The 12,899-nt window shown below is 43.6% G+C and overlaps 2 long non-coding RNA genes and 1 pseudogene across 2 annotated transcripts; 1 reads left to right on the top strand and 2 right to left on the bottom strand.

The window, feature by feature from the left end:
- LOC112074619 (calpain-1 catalytic subunit-like) overlaps positions 1-8,968 on the bottom strand; it is a 48,324-nt pseudogene extending 39,356 nt beyond the window's left edge.
- Positions 8,969-9,370: 402 nt separating this feature from the next.
- LOC139025456 (uncharacterized) lies at positions 9,371-9,777 on the top strand. The gene is made up of 3 exons (XR_011477047.1): positions 9,371-9,447; positions 9,658-9,694; positions 9,732-9,777. It is a non-coding gene; the product is annotated as an uncharacterized lncRNA (long non-coding RNA).
- Positions 9,778-10,101: 324 nt separating this feature from the next.
- LOC112074620 (uncharacterized) lies at positions 10,102-12,054 on the bottom strand. The gene is made up of 4 exons (XR_002894792.2): positions 11,969-12,054; positions 10,814-10,928; positions 10,283-10,341; positions 10,102-10,200 (listed from the first exon to the last, which is right to left on the bottom strand). It is a non-coding gene; the product is annotated as an uncharacterized lncRNA (long non-coding RNA).
- Positions 12,055-12,899: the final 845 nt, after the last annotated feature.

Here is a 12,899-nt window from a genome sequence, read left to right as displayed (position 1 = left end):
CTAATAACTTGATAAAAGACAACGAGGCGGTGAACACTTAAATGCGGGCCCGTGGTCGAAGTAGTGCAACGTATGTAGATGCGATCTCTCTTGTGCCATAGGGCTCTGGTCTAAAGTAGTGCACTATGTAGTGGATAGGGTGCCATAGGGCTCTGGTCTAAAGTAGTGCACTATGTAGTGGATAGGGATACACAGTTTCAAAACCATTAGAAACAAACAAACTGACCTGGTTAAGGAAGGGTACGGCGTGGTCGTTGGAGCCCATTCCCTCGGCTCGTAGCCTGCTGGTGGCTATGCTAGCGGAGATTCCCCCTGACATACTGACACAGGACACGATATACTGTAAATACAGTCAGTGTTCCGGGTGGGTGCTGCACAGACAAATCATTTACAATACTTTAGCCGGGCTTTGATTGAATTTGCCTGTAGCARTGGAACCAATAGCCTGCTCTATTGTCTATGAGAGTGGAGATCTCTCCTGACCTATTGGAACATGGGATATATTTATAAGAGGACTGGGTGGGTGTTGCAGCTCACAGGCCACACCTGGGTTCAAATACTATTCAAAGTCATTTCAAATACTTTATAGATGGGGTTGATTTGAGCTTGTCTGTTGCAATGGAACCAATGAAGTAGGTGTACAACTGCAAACCTCATCCACCTGGYACTCCAGGCAAGCCAAAGCAAAAACTCAACGTTTTTCAACGATTTGAATAGTGTTTGAATCCAGGTCTGGGACAGGCACAGGGGTAGAGGGTATAAATAGCAACGAGCTAAGCTAACAGCAGAGCGGAACACGGACCCAAAGCCTGTAGCATAGCAACCAACTATTCTATTCCGTCTTTGTTGTTTTACTCGTTTTCTGTGTTTGTGTATTGTGACTGTTTTTCTACCTAATGAACCTCTGGTCCTGTGATCTGTGATATAAGCTTGTGATACATTCTCCAGGTTTATCTTTCTGGGGTGGATCTATCATCGACTACTCTGGCCTTTCTCACCGGTGGTGAGTCAGAGTGTTGTTCAGAAACTAAACTACTTTAGTGAGTCATCGAAAACTGCTCACAGCTCTGATAACAGTTCCTGCTGAACACATGTCTGAACACTGACTCATTGTTGGGTAATAATTTAGCTATTAGTCTCTGACTTTTACTCTGTCTCTCTACTGTATTTCTTCTGAGAGTCTTTTCCAAAGTTATTATAGTATAATTTAGTGTATTGAGTTTCTGATAAATACATGTAATAGTGATAGAGAAAACATTTTGGAATACAGAAAATGATTATGGTAGAATTAGGAATACAGAAAATGATTATGGTAGAATTAGGAATACAGAAAATGATTATGGTAGAATTAGGAATACAGAAAATGATTATGGTAGAATTAGGATTACAGAAAATTATTATGGTAGAATTAGGATTACAGAAATTGATTATGGTAAAATTGGGATTACAGAAAATGATTATGGTAGAATTAGGATTATAGAAATTGATTATGGTAAAATTGGGATTACAGAAAATGATTATGGTAGAATTAGGAGTACAGAAAATGATTATGGTAGAATTAGGATTACAGAAAATGATTATGGTAGAATTAGGATTACAGAAAATGTTTATGAAAATGAAGCAAGAAAAAATTTACCAAGCATAGTGGAAACGATACTGACTGATCAGAGAAGCGTACGAGGCCAAAAACTGAGGTATGAAAGAGACGTTAGGGTGGAAAGGGGAGACCGCAATCTCTAGTACCTCTAACAAGCCCAGCCGCCCAAAAGACACACAGAGAGATGAAAATCTGATACCTGGAGTCTACGAGCTGCAGAGAAAGAGAAAAGAGGAGGGTACAGTAAGTAACCAATAAGCCAAAGTCACACAGTAGAAACAGCGTTAAGGCTGTGGTAAAGTCACACAGTAGAAACAGCATTAAGGCTGTGGTATTCAGCGTAGCACCCTGAAAAATAACACCGTACACCAAAACATCCGCGCTGACAATCAAAGATAAATAGGCAGAGTGATTGTTGGTAGTGTGGAGAAGTATTTGACTCTCTTCTCTCTCCCCTCAGAATAGGCTTCTTTCTCTCTCTCTCTCCCCCATTATTCTCTCTCTCCCCCATTATTCTCTCTCTGCTCTCTCCCATGTTCTCTCTCTCTCCCCCCCATAATTCTCTCTCTCTCTCCCCCCATTTATTGCTCTCTCTGCTCTTCTCCCATGTTCTCTACTCTCTCCCCATTATTCCTCTCTCTTCCTCACCATTATCTCTTCTCTCTCCTCCCTATATCTCTCTCTCTCTCCCCCATTATTCTCTCTCTGCTCTCTCCATGTTCTCTCTCTCTCCCCCATTATTCTCTCTCTGCTCTCTCCCATGTTCTCTCTCTCTCCCCCATTATTCTCTCTCGGCTCTCTCCCATGTTCTCTCTCTCTCCCCCATTATTCTCTCTCTGCTCTCTCCCATGTTCTCTCTCTCTCTGAACAAGGTCTGGCACCACGGCCAAGGGTTGTCCCAGAGTACTAGAGAAAGTTTCATCAGGACATCTGTACTGTGTTAGGCAATGTGAAGTCCTCATTCTGTGTGGGAGAACAGCATGGAAGAAGAACAATACAGATTGTATTTCTCTCTCTCTCTATTTCTCTCCATTTAAGGAGACAGAACTGTTTCTCCAAGGGTAATTTTCTCAAAAGTGGAGTTACAAGTTTATCAACTTTCAAAGCAGAATTACTTTCCCATTGTTCCTCAACTGTAGTGTATGATATACCATGTTCTAGCTCTGAGTCTCTACTTTTATCCAATGTAAAAAACACAATTTCAAATTTTGCTACGTACGACTGAATCCAGGAAGTCGGTCACATATTGTGGGCTCCAGCAGGAAACCACAGTGAAGCTCCAGGATAACTGTGTTAAAGACACACAACAGGAGCACTGGGTATCTATTAGTGCTGTCCCCGACCAAAACAAATATTGGTCGCCCGAAAGTCGTCTGTTCTTTCGACCAATCGATTGGTTGACATGTTCAAATTGACATGTATTTTTCCATATATATGTGTTTTAACAAAATCAACTATATGCATTGAGCTTGTCTGCTGCTTTAAACTTATGGTTTGATGAAATAAGACAAATGCCTCAAGAGGGTGCCAGAGATCTAGATAACCAGAAGAAAAAACCTGACCCAACTGTTCTCCTCCTGCTCATGCTGGCTGTCTCAGATTCTGCCATTACTCTCCTGAAGTTGCCGGTAATAGGCGACACGAGGAGTCGGCAACCTTTCTCATGTGGAACGCCAATTTATCTTACCATTTCTACCGATCTGCGTGCCAGTTATGGTTTTCATTTGCACATTTTCGTGAAACAGTTTAATTTAATTTATAATAACGTCGTCATATCTCAAAATCATTGTCATGTAGTTAATCAGAATTCTATCCAATTCTAAATGAAAATGATACAAACCTAAAAACTAACTTTTATTGCCAACTATGTAAAAATAGCCTACATAAAGCCAACAAATAAAAACATTCTAGACTGCAATATCCTGATAAAAATAAATACCCTATAAATCACATTGGCTACACATGGCCTGTCTACAACCAACTTGAAACATTGTATCAACTATTAACTTGGGTCCAGCCTGAAGCTGGCGCTAAGATATTCTGGGCCCTCTGAGTCTCCTGCATCAGTGAGCTCCAGACAGACAGACACAGCTGTAGGCTTTTTGCGCAAGGGATAAGAAGCAGTGGTTGACTTGGGCTTCGCGGCGCAGTGCAGAGCTGTTGTCAAGGAAGTGAGTTCTACAGGATGTACCGCCCCCACCTACCGTCAACCAATCATGTCAATGCGGAGCTATACAGAGCCCTCCGCATTGTTACAACATTTGAGAGGCCATGTGGTACGGAGCTCGATTTGGCCTCGGCGTGCCTCTGGAGGCTCAGCAATTGCATCACACCCTCCATATGGAGCCTCCGACCACATTTCCAGATCAAGCATAAAGTGTCTTTAGTCTAGGCCTCCGCAATGGATTAGTTCACTGAGATGGATGCAAATATATATATTTGTTACTGCTCGACTAAAACAATCTCGGTCAACCAACAGCCTAACAACCAAACAATTGATGGTATGGCACATGGTGCTTGCAACGCCAACGTTGTGGGTTCGACTCCCAGGGGGGACCAGTACAGAAAAAAAATGTATAAAAAAATGTACTCTCTGTCTACGAGTGCCTGCTAAATGAATAACAGATCTAATATAGAGGAGCCCAGGGCTTCACTGCTAACTCAGCCGAGGGTAGGGAGGCCCCCTCACCTGGGGGAAAAAGCTCATACTGCAGGATAATCCAGATGTGTGGTGGGAGTTGACCCTCCCTGTGTGTTAGTGAATCTAGAAGATCCACAAAAGACTACCTTGTCCATTAGTAGGACTGTCTGGCAGGTGGCCCATACTAGTCACCGTGACAAGATATGGAGAGCTGTGAAAGCCTGTCTGCAGGTTCCAGTGAATATCCCTAGAGACCGCTGACACATCCTTGTATACCAAGGGGTTGGTTGTGTACTTATGTTAGCACATGTTGTATACAACAATACAGTTAAAAGTCCCCCAGGCTACAAACGTATTTCAACTGGAGCAGGACAAAGCATTCTCCTGGAGGTGTACAGGCTTCTGTTCCAGCCCAGCACTAACACACCTAGTTCAACTAATCAAACCTAATGAGGTGATAGTAATGTGTATTATTGCTGAGCTGGAATAGAAGTCTGCTCAACCAGTAGATCAGGGACAGGAGTGAGGTTGGCCAACTCTGGTATGGACTTTTTTTTTTTGTTCACCCGAAATGTTGCTTTAGTAATAATAAGACTACTTACTAAGAGGTTTAACATTTACAAACAAGTTATATTATTTGTACATTCATTGAAGTGAGGTGTTTAAACTTGTTTTAATTGTTAACTACTGTATGATGGCGTAACTGGTTTAATGGGCATGTGCCATCAATGCATATGAGACTAATCATAAACCAGATTTTCGACATGATTTTTCTGACATGAAATTGTTTAGTGAAAATCTAACCCTTGTATTCTAGTTTTTTTAAATGTATTTAACCCTTACTGTACCAGGTAAGTTGACTTTAACCCTTACTGTACCAGGTAAGTTGACTTTAACCCTTACTGTACCAGGTAAGTTGACTTTAACCCTTACTGTACCAGGTAAGTTGACTGAGAACACATTCTCATTTACAGGAATAGTTACAGAGGGGGTTGAGCCAATTGGAAGCTTGGGATGATTAGGTGGTGATGGTCAGATTGGGAATTTAGCCAGGACACCAGGGTTAACACCCCTACTCTGACCACAGAGAGTCAGGACACCAGGGTTAACACCCCTACTCTGACCACAGAGAGTCAGGACAGGACAACGAGGGTTAACACCCCGACTTCTGACCACAGAGATCAGGACACCAGGTTAACCACCCCTACTCTGACCACAGAGTCAGACACCGGGGTTAACACCCTACTCTTACGATAAGTACCATGGGATCTTTAGTGACACAGAGAGTCAGGACACGGTTAACACCCCTACTCTACGATAAGTTACCATGGGATCTTTAGTGACCACAGAGTCAGGACACCAGGGTTAACACCCACTACTCTTACGATAGTACATGGATCTTTATGACCACAGAGAGTCAGACACCGGGTAATACCCCTACTTTCTATAAGTACCATGGATCTTTAGTGACACAGAGAGTCAGACACGAGGTTAACACCCCTACTCTTATGATAAGTACCATGGGATCTTTAGTGACCACAGAGAGTCAGGAGACCAGTTCCACATCCCATCTGAAAGACTGCACCCTACATAGGGCAATGTCCCCAATCACTGCCTGGGAATTGGGATATATATTTAGACCAGAGGGAAGATCCTCCTACTGGCCTCCATCACCATCTGGTCTCCCATCCAGGGACCGACCAGGACCAACCCTGCTTAGCTTCAGAAGCAAGCCCAGCAGTGAGCAGGTGGTATGCTCAGGTTCGCAGGGTGTATGCTGCTGTTGCAGGTGGTATGCTGCTGGTTGAAGGGTGGTATGCTGCTGGTTGAGGGTGGTATGTGCAGGTTTGCAGGTGGTATGCTGACTGGTTGCAGGTGGTATGCTGCTGGTGCAAGGGTGGTATGCTGCTGTTGCAGGTGTATATGCTGTGCAGGGTGTATGCTGCTGTTGCAGGTGGTAGTGCTGCTGGTTGCAGGGTGGTATGCTGCTGTTGCAGTGGTATTGCTGCTGGTTGCAGGTGGTATGATGCTGGCTGCAGGGTGGTATGCGCTGGTTGAAGGTGTATGCTGCTGGTTGCAGGGTGGTATGCTGCTGGTTGCAGGGTGGTATGCTGCTGGTTGCAGGGTGGTATGCTGCTGGTTGCAGGGTGGTATGATGCTGGCTGCAGGGTGGTATGCTGCTGGTTGAAGGGTGGTATGCTGCTGGTTGAAGGGTGGTATGCTGCTGGTTGAAGGGTGCTGTCCATGAAAATAAGGAACTGGCCATTTGTAGGCTAATAAAACATATCAAAAAGTAAAATCATGTGTTTTAATTCTACCTCGTTTATTTGCAGAGACAAAATGAGAAGGTCAGTGGCATGGAAGAGGATTGTAGAGTAGTTGGTATTGATGGTGAGTAAAGAGAGATTTGAATGTTTGCAGAATGTTTGCAAGTCAAAGCCACAATTTCCTTTACCACAAGTACCCACTGATGTGCATCTCGGCCTACGCGTCTTTCAGGAAGTGAGCTATAATCATCAATGCCATGACACCAGTATAATGAAAGAGCCATAAACTATACTATATGATAATCATCATGTTAACATGCTATAATCCAATTGGTAGCATATTACATGGGAAATCCATGCTTAGTGTATCGTGTGCGATGTTACAATGTGTGTTACTGGTGATTTCTATCCTTTGGTGGGAATATTTAAACACATTTACAAATGGTGGCTTTGATGACAGTTCTGAGGTTCAGGTTGCTTGATGTTCATAGCTAGCAGGACAAGCATCTCTCTTCACCCACCATCACCAACAAGATCTGCTATCCTCCTCCATGCCACTGACTTTATGATTTTGTCTCTGTATTCTAGCAAAGCTAAATCATATAGAATTGGAAAACCAGACACAAACCAAACAGAAGATTGGCTGTCCTCCATATTTTTTCTTTGCGCTTGCCCGGAACTAATGACAGGCGGAAATATTTTTCATGGACGGAACATTTTGTAGCTCCTCACCTGATTGGTTAACGGCAGCGGTCGCCGCGTGCAATTTGCATAAAGTAGAGCGGAACTTTTCCTCTCGCTCCGCTAAGCAAGATTCGCGCCGCTCCCCTTCCTACAATCCCCTGCGCATTATTCTGCGTAGTTCCGCACTTTGGCGAATCGGGAAGTGGCGGAAACCCTACGTGAAGACAACGCGCGATGGGGAGGGATAGAAAGCAGTTGCTACGCGACGCTGAAAATACATGATCTAAGTGATTGATAGTTGTTATTCAGCAGTCATAATAGCCTTATTTACTTTGAAGAACTACTAAACAGTGATTTTGTCAGACAGCAGCAGCTCTTTAGAGATGACTTAGAATTAAATAATAGTAATCAAATAAAACTAATATACACAACTTAAATATTTGATTAAAGTAAGGTCATGTGAATAAGTGATGGTTAATGAGTGATCAGCAGTAATGAGTCACTACCATTATGTGCCTGTTATTCATTGTTTTATTCTGTTGTTACAGCAGTTCAACCCACATAATGCTTAATGCGTAGTGTATTAAATGTCTAAAACAATTATCGGAAACCAAAATCAAAAACCGTGATTATTAGTTTTATAATCGAACCGAAACAGAACCGACCTCAAAAAGCACTAATCACTAGCGTGTGTTTTTGTGTGTGTAAAAGAAGCATCCTCGGGGCAGTGTATCAAAAAGGAACACCCCTTTGCCCTCTGCCCAGTGTGTGTGTCCAGTGTGTGTGCGCAGTGTGTGTGCGTTGGTGCAGGAATGTCCCTCTAGCCAGCAGATCAGATGAGCTTGTGAGTCTCTCGGATTATTTGATGAACAAGAGTTTTCTCCATTCTCAGAGAATAGCTGATTCAGGAAGTCCTGGGGTGATGTCAGCCACAAAGCCTTCTTCCTGGTCCAGGACTCTACTTCAACAATGCCCCAAAACAACTATGAAATTAGCCTCCTCATCCGTACAACCATGAGCCATATACCCCAGTGGGCTACTCAGAGTGCTGTGTGCCCCTCATTCAGGTGTCAGGTATATAACCAAAATAAAGAGACCCCCCCCCCCCAGAGCAACATTACATGTTCTGATTTATGTACAAAATGTGTAGGCCTAATATTTTTGCAAAATAAACAATGATGTATTGACTTAATACATTCCCTGGGTGTCATTTTGTGTCAACGTAGTGAAATATTCTCTGTGAGAATTGTTATGCTTTTCTACAGTTGAATTTAAATCATCCTGCGTTGACAAAGTTTATAATAAACTGATTCTCTGAGGCGATAGCACTATGTTACTATATTCTGGAACTGTCGCGTAAACGGTTCACTTCTGGCTTATTGCACATATCCTAGTTGACATGGCAGGTTATGAATTGTGGTGGAACCGAAAATGAACGATTACAGAAGTAACGATTACAGAAGCAATGTTGAAAATGTTTGCAATCCAACTGTACGTTATCCTTCTGGACGGAAATGAGCTACGGCAAACCGGTGAATCAAATCCTCTACATTTCACCATGCGTGAAAAGATGCACTCTCTCTGACTAGATTTCCTGTAGAAACCGATGACGGTAACACTCACCACTTTGAAGACCCCTGCTTTGATGTTTCTCCTAGTAGCGTGCCAGACTTCCAGTTTACTATTCAATCGTATAAATCTCAGAACAGGGTAGGGGGGTGTAACGTAAAACGGTGCACGGTGGTGGTTCAGCCGAGCAGTAGCGCACGTTCCGTACCGTCAATGCTACTGCGCTGGGCAAGCCCAACCACGTCCACCGGGGGAGGGGCTCATGGACTGTCCCAAGTAAAAGAAACGAGGACCAAATAAAACAGACCGCTCAAGAGACTCGGAAAACAATGCCATTTATTAACATATATCTTTGGTGAACAGGAAACACAACTATAAGTAACAAAAAGCTACATAAAAGGATTGAAATGTCTCTTACATTTCATCACAAAAGTAGGTTTAGGTTATAATCTGCAGTTCTCAATAGGCTTTGTCTAATAAAACAAATAAAGCATAAAATTAAGCTTTAAAACATTCTGTTACGTAATAAAGTGTGTTAAAAGAAACATCTCGAAAAGGCACTTTGGTTTATTTGTTGCTGGGAGAGAGAACGGTCTTTGGGAGAACGGTCTTTGGGAGAACGGTCTGGGAGAACGGTCTGGGAGAACGGTCTGAGAGAACGGTCTGAGAAAACGGTCTGAGAGAACGCGGTCTTTGGGAGAACGGTCTTTGGGAGACGTTGCTAAGAGAACGGTCTGAGAGAACGGTCTGAGAGAAACGTCTGAGAGAACGGTCTGATTGAGAACGGTTGGAGAACCTAGAGAACGGTCTGAGAGAAACGGTCTGAGTGGCGAGAACGGTCTGAGAGAACGGTCTGGAGAGAACGGTCTGAGAGAACGTCTGAGAGAACGGTCTTTGAGAAGGGAGAACGGTCTGAGAGAACGGTCTGAGAGAACGGTCTGGAGAAACGGTCTGAAATAGAGAACGGTCTGAGAACTGAGAGAACGGTCTGGGAGAACGGTCTGAGAGAACGGTCTGAGGAGAACGGTCTGAGAGAAACGGTCTACGTGAGAAGTAAACGCTGGAGAGCGTCTGGGGAATGAGAACGGTCTGGAAACGGTCTGAGGAGAACGGTCTGGAGAACGGTCTGAGAGAACCGGAGCTGGCGGAGAACGGTCTGGTAACTGAGAGAACGGTCTGGAGGGAACGGTCTGAGAGAACGGTCTTGGGAGAACGGTCTGGAGAGAACGGTCTGAGAGAACGGTCTGAGGAGGAACGGTCTTTTGGAGAACGGGCTGACGAGAGAACGGTCTGAGAGAACGGTCTTTGGGGAGAACGGTCTGAGAGAACGGTCTTTGGGAGAAACGGTCTGGGAGAACGGTCTGGGAGAACGGTCTGAGAGAACGGTCTTTGGGAGAACGGTCTTGTGCTGCCATCTTCTAGATCATGGAAAATGACACCCACTGGAAAAAGAAAACAATCATATATTAGAACAGAAGAAGAAAAAAAATGAGTTGATTACAAACTACATTTTAAAGTTCTCACCTGGTAGAAATCCAACTCAATGAATCCAGTGTCATCCATGTCAAGCTTCTTGAAGACTTCTGCGAGGTTGAAAGAGGAACGAGGTGTTAACCATCTATAACAGATACTCTCATCAAATGTATTATAAAGCTCTTCTTACATCAGCTGATATCTCAAAGTGCTGTACAGAAACCCAGCCTAAAACCCCAAACATCAAACAATGCAGGTGTAGAAGCACGGTGGCTAGGAAAAACTCCCTAGAAAGGCCAAAAACCTAGGAAGAAACCTAGAGAGAACCAGGCTATGAGGGGGGCCAGTCCTCTTCTGGCTGGAGATACTCTCATCAAAGCTTTTCCTTCCCATCCTCATATGACAGGTTCTCTCCACAAAACATCCAAATTAACCCTCACATTAAATGTACAATCTGTAATATTTACTGCTGTTACACTCCATGGCCATCACTCAGCTTTATAGGACACAAGTACCGGGGCGGGGCTGCCGTTTTGGCGGAAACACAAATTCAGGATCGTGACATTAAGACGTTGTACTTACTGAACATCATCTCCAGGCGCATGACACAACCACGAAGTTATCAAAGTCAATGGTCATGTCAGCCTCTCCGTACCGAGCTGCCAAACCTGGTGGAGAGTGTTGTTCAGGCTGAAACCTGGCGGAAGACAGATATAAAATCAATCAGAAACCACCAGAACCTAAAAACAGATTCTAAAATCATCAGAACCTAAAAACAGATTCTAAATCATCAGAACCTAAAAACAGATTCTACATCATCAGAACCTAAAAAACAGATTCTACATCATCAGAACCTAAAAACAGATTCTACAATCTCAGAAACCTAAAAAACAGATTCTACATCATCAGAACCTAAAAACAGATTCTACTAATCATCAGAACCTAAAAACAGATTTCTCATACATCATCAGAAACCTAAAAACAGATTCTACATCATCAGAACCTAAAAACAGATTCTACATCATCAGAACCTAAAAACAGATTCTAAATCATCAGAACCTAAAAACAGAAACTTGAAGAAACGTTGAAATTTCTTTACATTTTCCAGATTGACTGACCTTCATATCTTAAAGTAATGGACTGTCATTTCTCTTTGCTTATTTGAGCTGTTCTTGCTATAATATGTACTTGGTCTTTTACTAAATAGGACTGTCTTCTGTATACCACCTCTACCTTGTCACAACACAACCGATTGGCTCAAACTCATTAAGGAGAGAAATTCCACAAATTAACTTTTAACAAGCAACACCTGTTGATTGAAATGCATTCCAGGTGACTACCTCATGAAGCTGGTTGAGAGAATGCCAAGAGTGTGCAAAGCTGTCACCAAGGCAAAGGGTGGCTACTTTGAAGAAACTCAAATGTAAAATACATTTWGATTTGTTTAACACTTTTTTGGTTACTACATGATTCCATATGTGTTATTACATAGTTTTGATGTCTTCACTATTATTCTACAATGTAGAAAATAGTAAAAATAAAGAAAATCCCTTGAATGAGTAGGTGTTCTAAAACTTTTGACTGGTAGTGTGYATAATATAATATACAGTATAATGTATGCCACTTAGTCACTTTGGATAAAAGCTAACAGTATACTGTGCATACACTAGTGATCCCTGAGTATTGAACCCATATCCATACATTTGTGTAAATTCCGTTTATTTCATGTCCACAAACCTGCTTTGCTCAAGGCCATCCTCATCTCTGGTGTGCTCATACAGCCAGACCCATCCATGTCATTGCTCTTATAGATGGACTGGGGGAGGGAGGGAGAGGGGGAGAGGGGGGAAAGAGGGAAATAAGGGAGGGAGAGGGGAAGGAGGGGAAAGGGAGGGAGAGGGGAAAAGAGGAAGAGAGGAGAGGGGAAAGAGGAGGAGAGGGATAAGAGGGAGGGAGAGAGGGAAATAGGGACGGGAGAGGGGAAATAGGGAGGGAAGGAAGAGGGAGGCGAAGAGGAGGGAGAGGGGAAAGAGGGAAGGGAAGAGGGGGAAGAGGAGGGAAAGAGGGACGAGGGAGAAGGGAGGTGGGGGAGGGAGAGAGGGAGAGGGAGGGAACGAAGGAGGGAGAGAGGAGGGAGGGACCAGAGGGAAGAGGAAAGGAGGAGGGAGAGAGAGGGAGGGAGGAGGGGAACGAGGAGACGAGGAGGGGAGGGAGAGAAGAGAGAGAGAGAAAGAAGAGAGGAGAGAGAGAGGGGAAAACGTTAAAGATATGTACTGCGTAAAACACCACTACACTCGTTAAACACTTGTAGGCGTCCCAATCTAAGCACAACAGAGATAGATTGCAGTAGCTCTGCTGTCCGTTATGCAGCGTACGCGCAGCTTGCTGACGCTGACCTGTTGAACACCGCTGGACCAGAGCTACCACGAGCAGTAACCACGAAACACGCAAGAACCGTCACCAGGATTTCTGAATTTCCCACAGTGTTGCACAATTCCCCAGCCCCATTGCCGTACCGCTGTCCGCCAAACAGTTCCAAGTCACAAGTGGTCTGGACACATCAACGCAACAACAAACTACAAATATTCAAGAACTAAAGACTGAAGATGAGAGTTCAAACTCAAGACCTATCGTAACTATTAGACTGTCACAGCGTTGCAGATTAAGT

Source organism: Salvelinus sp. IW2-2015, unplaced genomic scaffold (assembly GCF_002910315.2).
Source record: "Salvelinus sp. IW2-2015 unplaced genomic scaffold, ASM291031v2 Un_scaffold2720, whole genome shotgun sequence".
Classification (NCBI taxonomy): domain Eukaryota; kingdom Metazoa; phylum Chordata; class Actinopteri; order Salmoniformes; family Salmonidae; genus Salvelinus; species Salvelinus sp. IW2-2015.
This window is presented reverse-complemented; position numbering and strand designations above follow the sequence as displayed.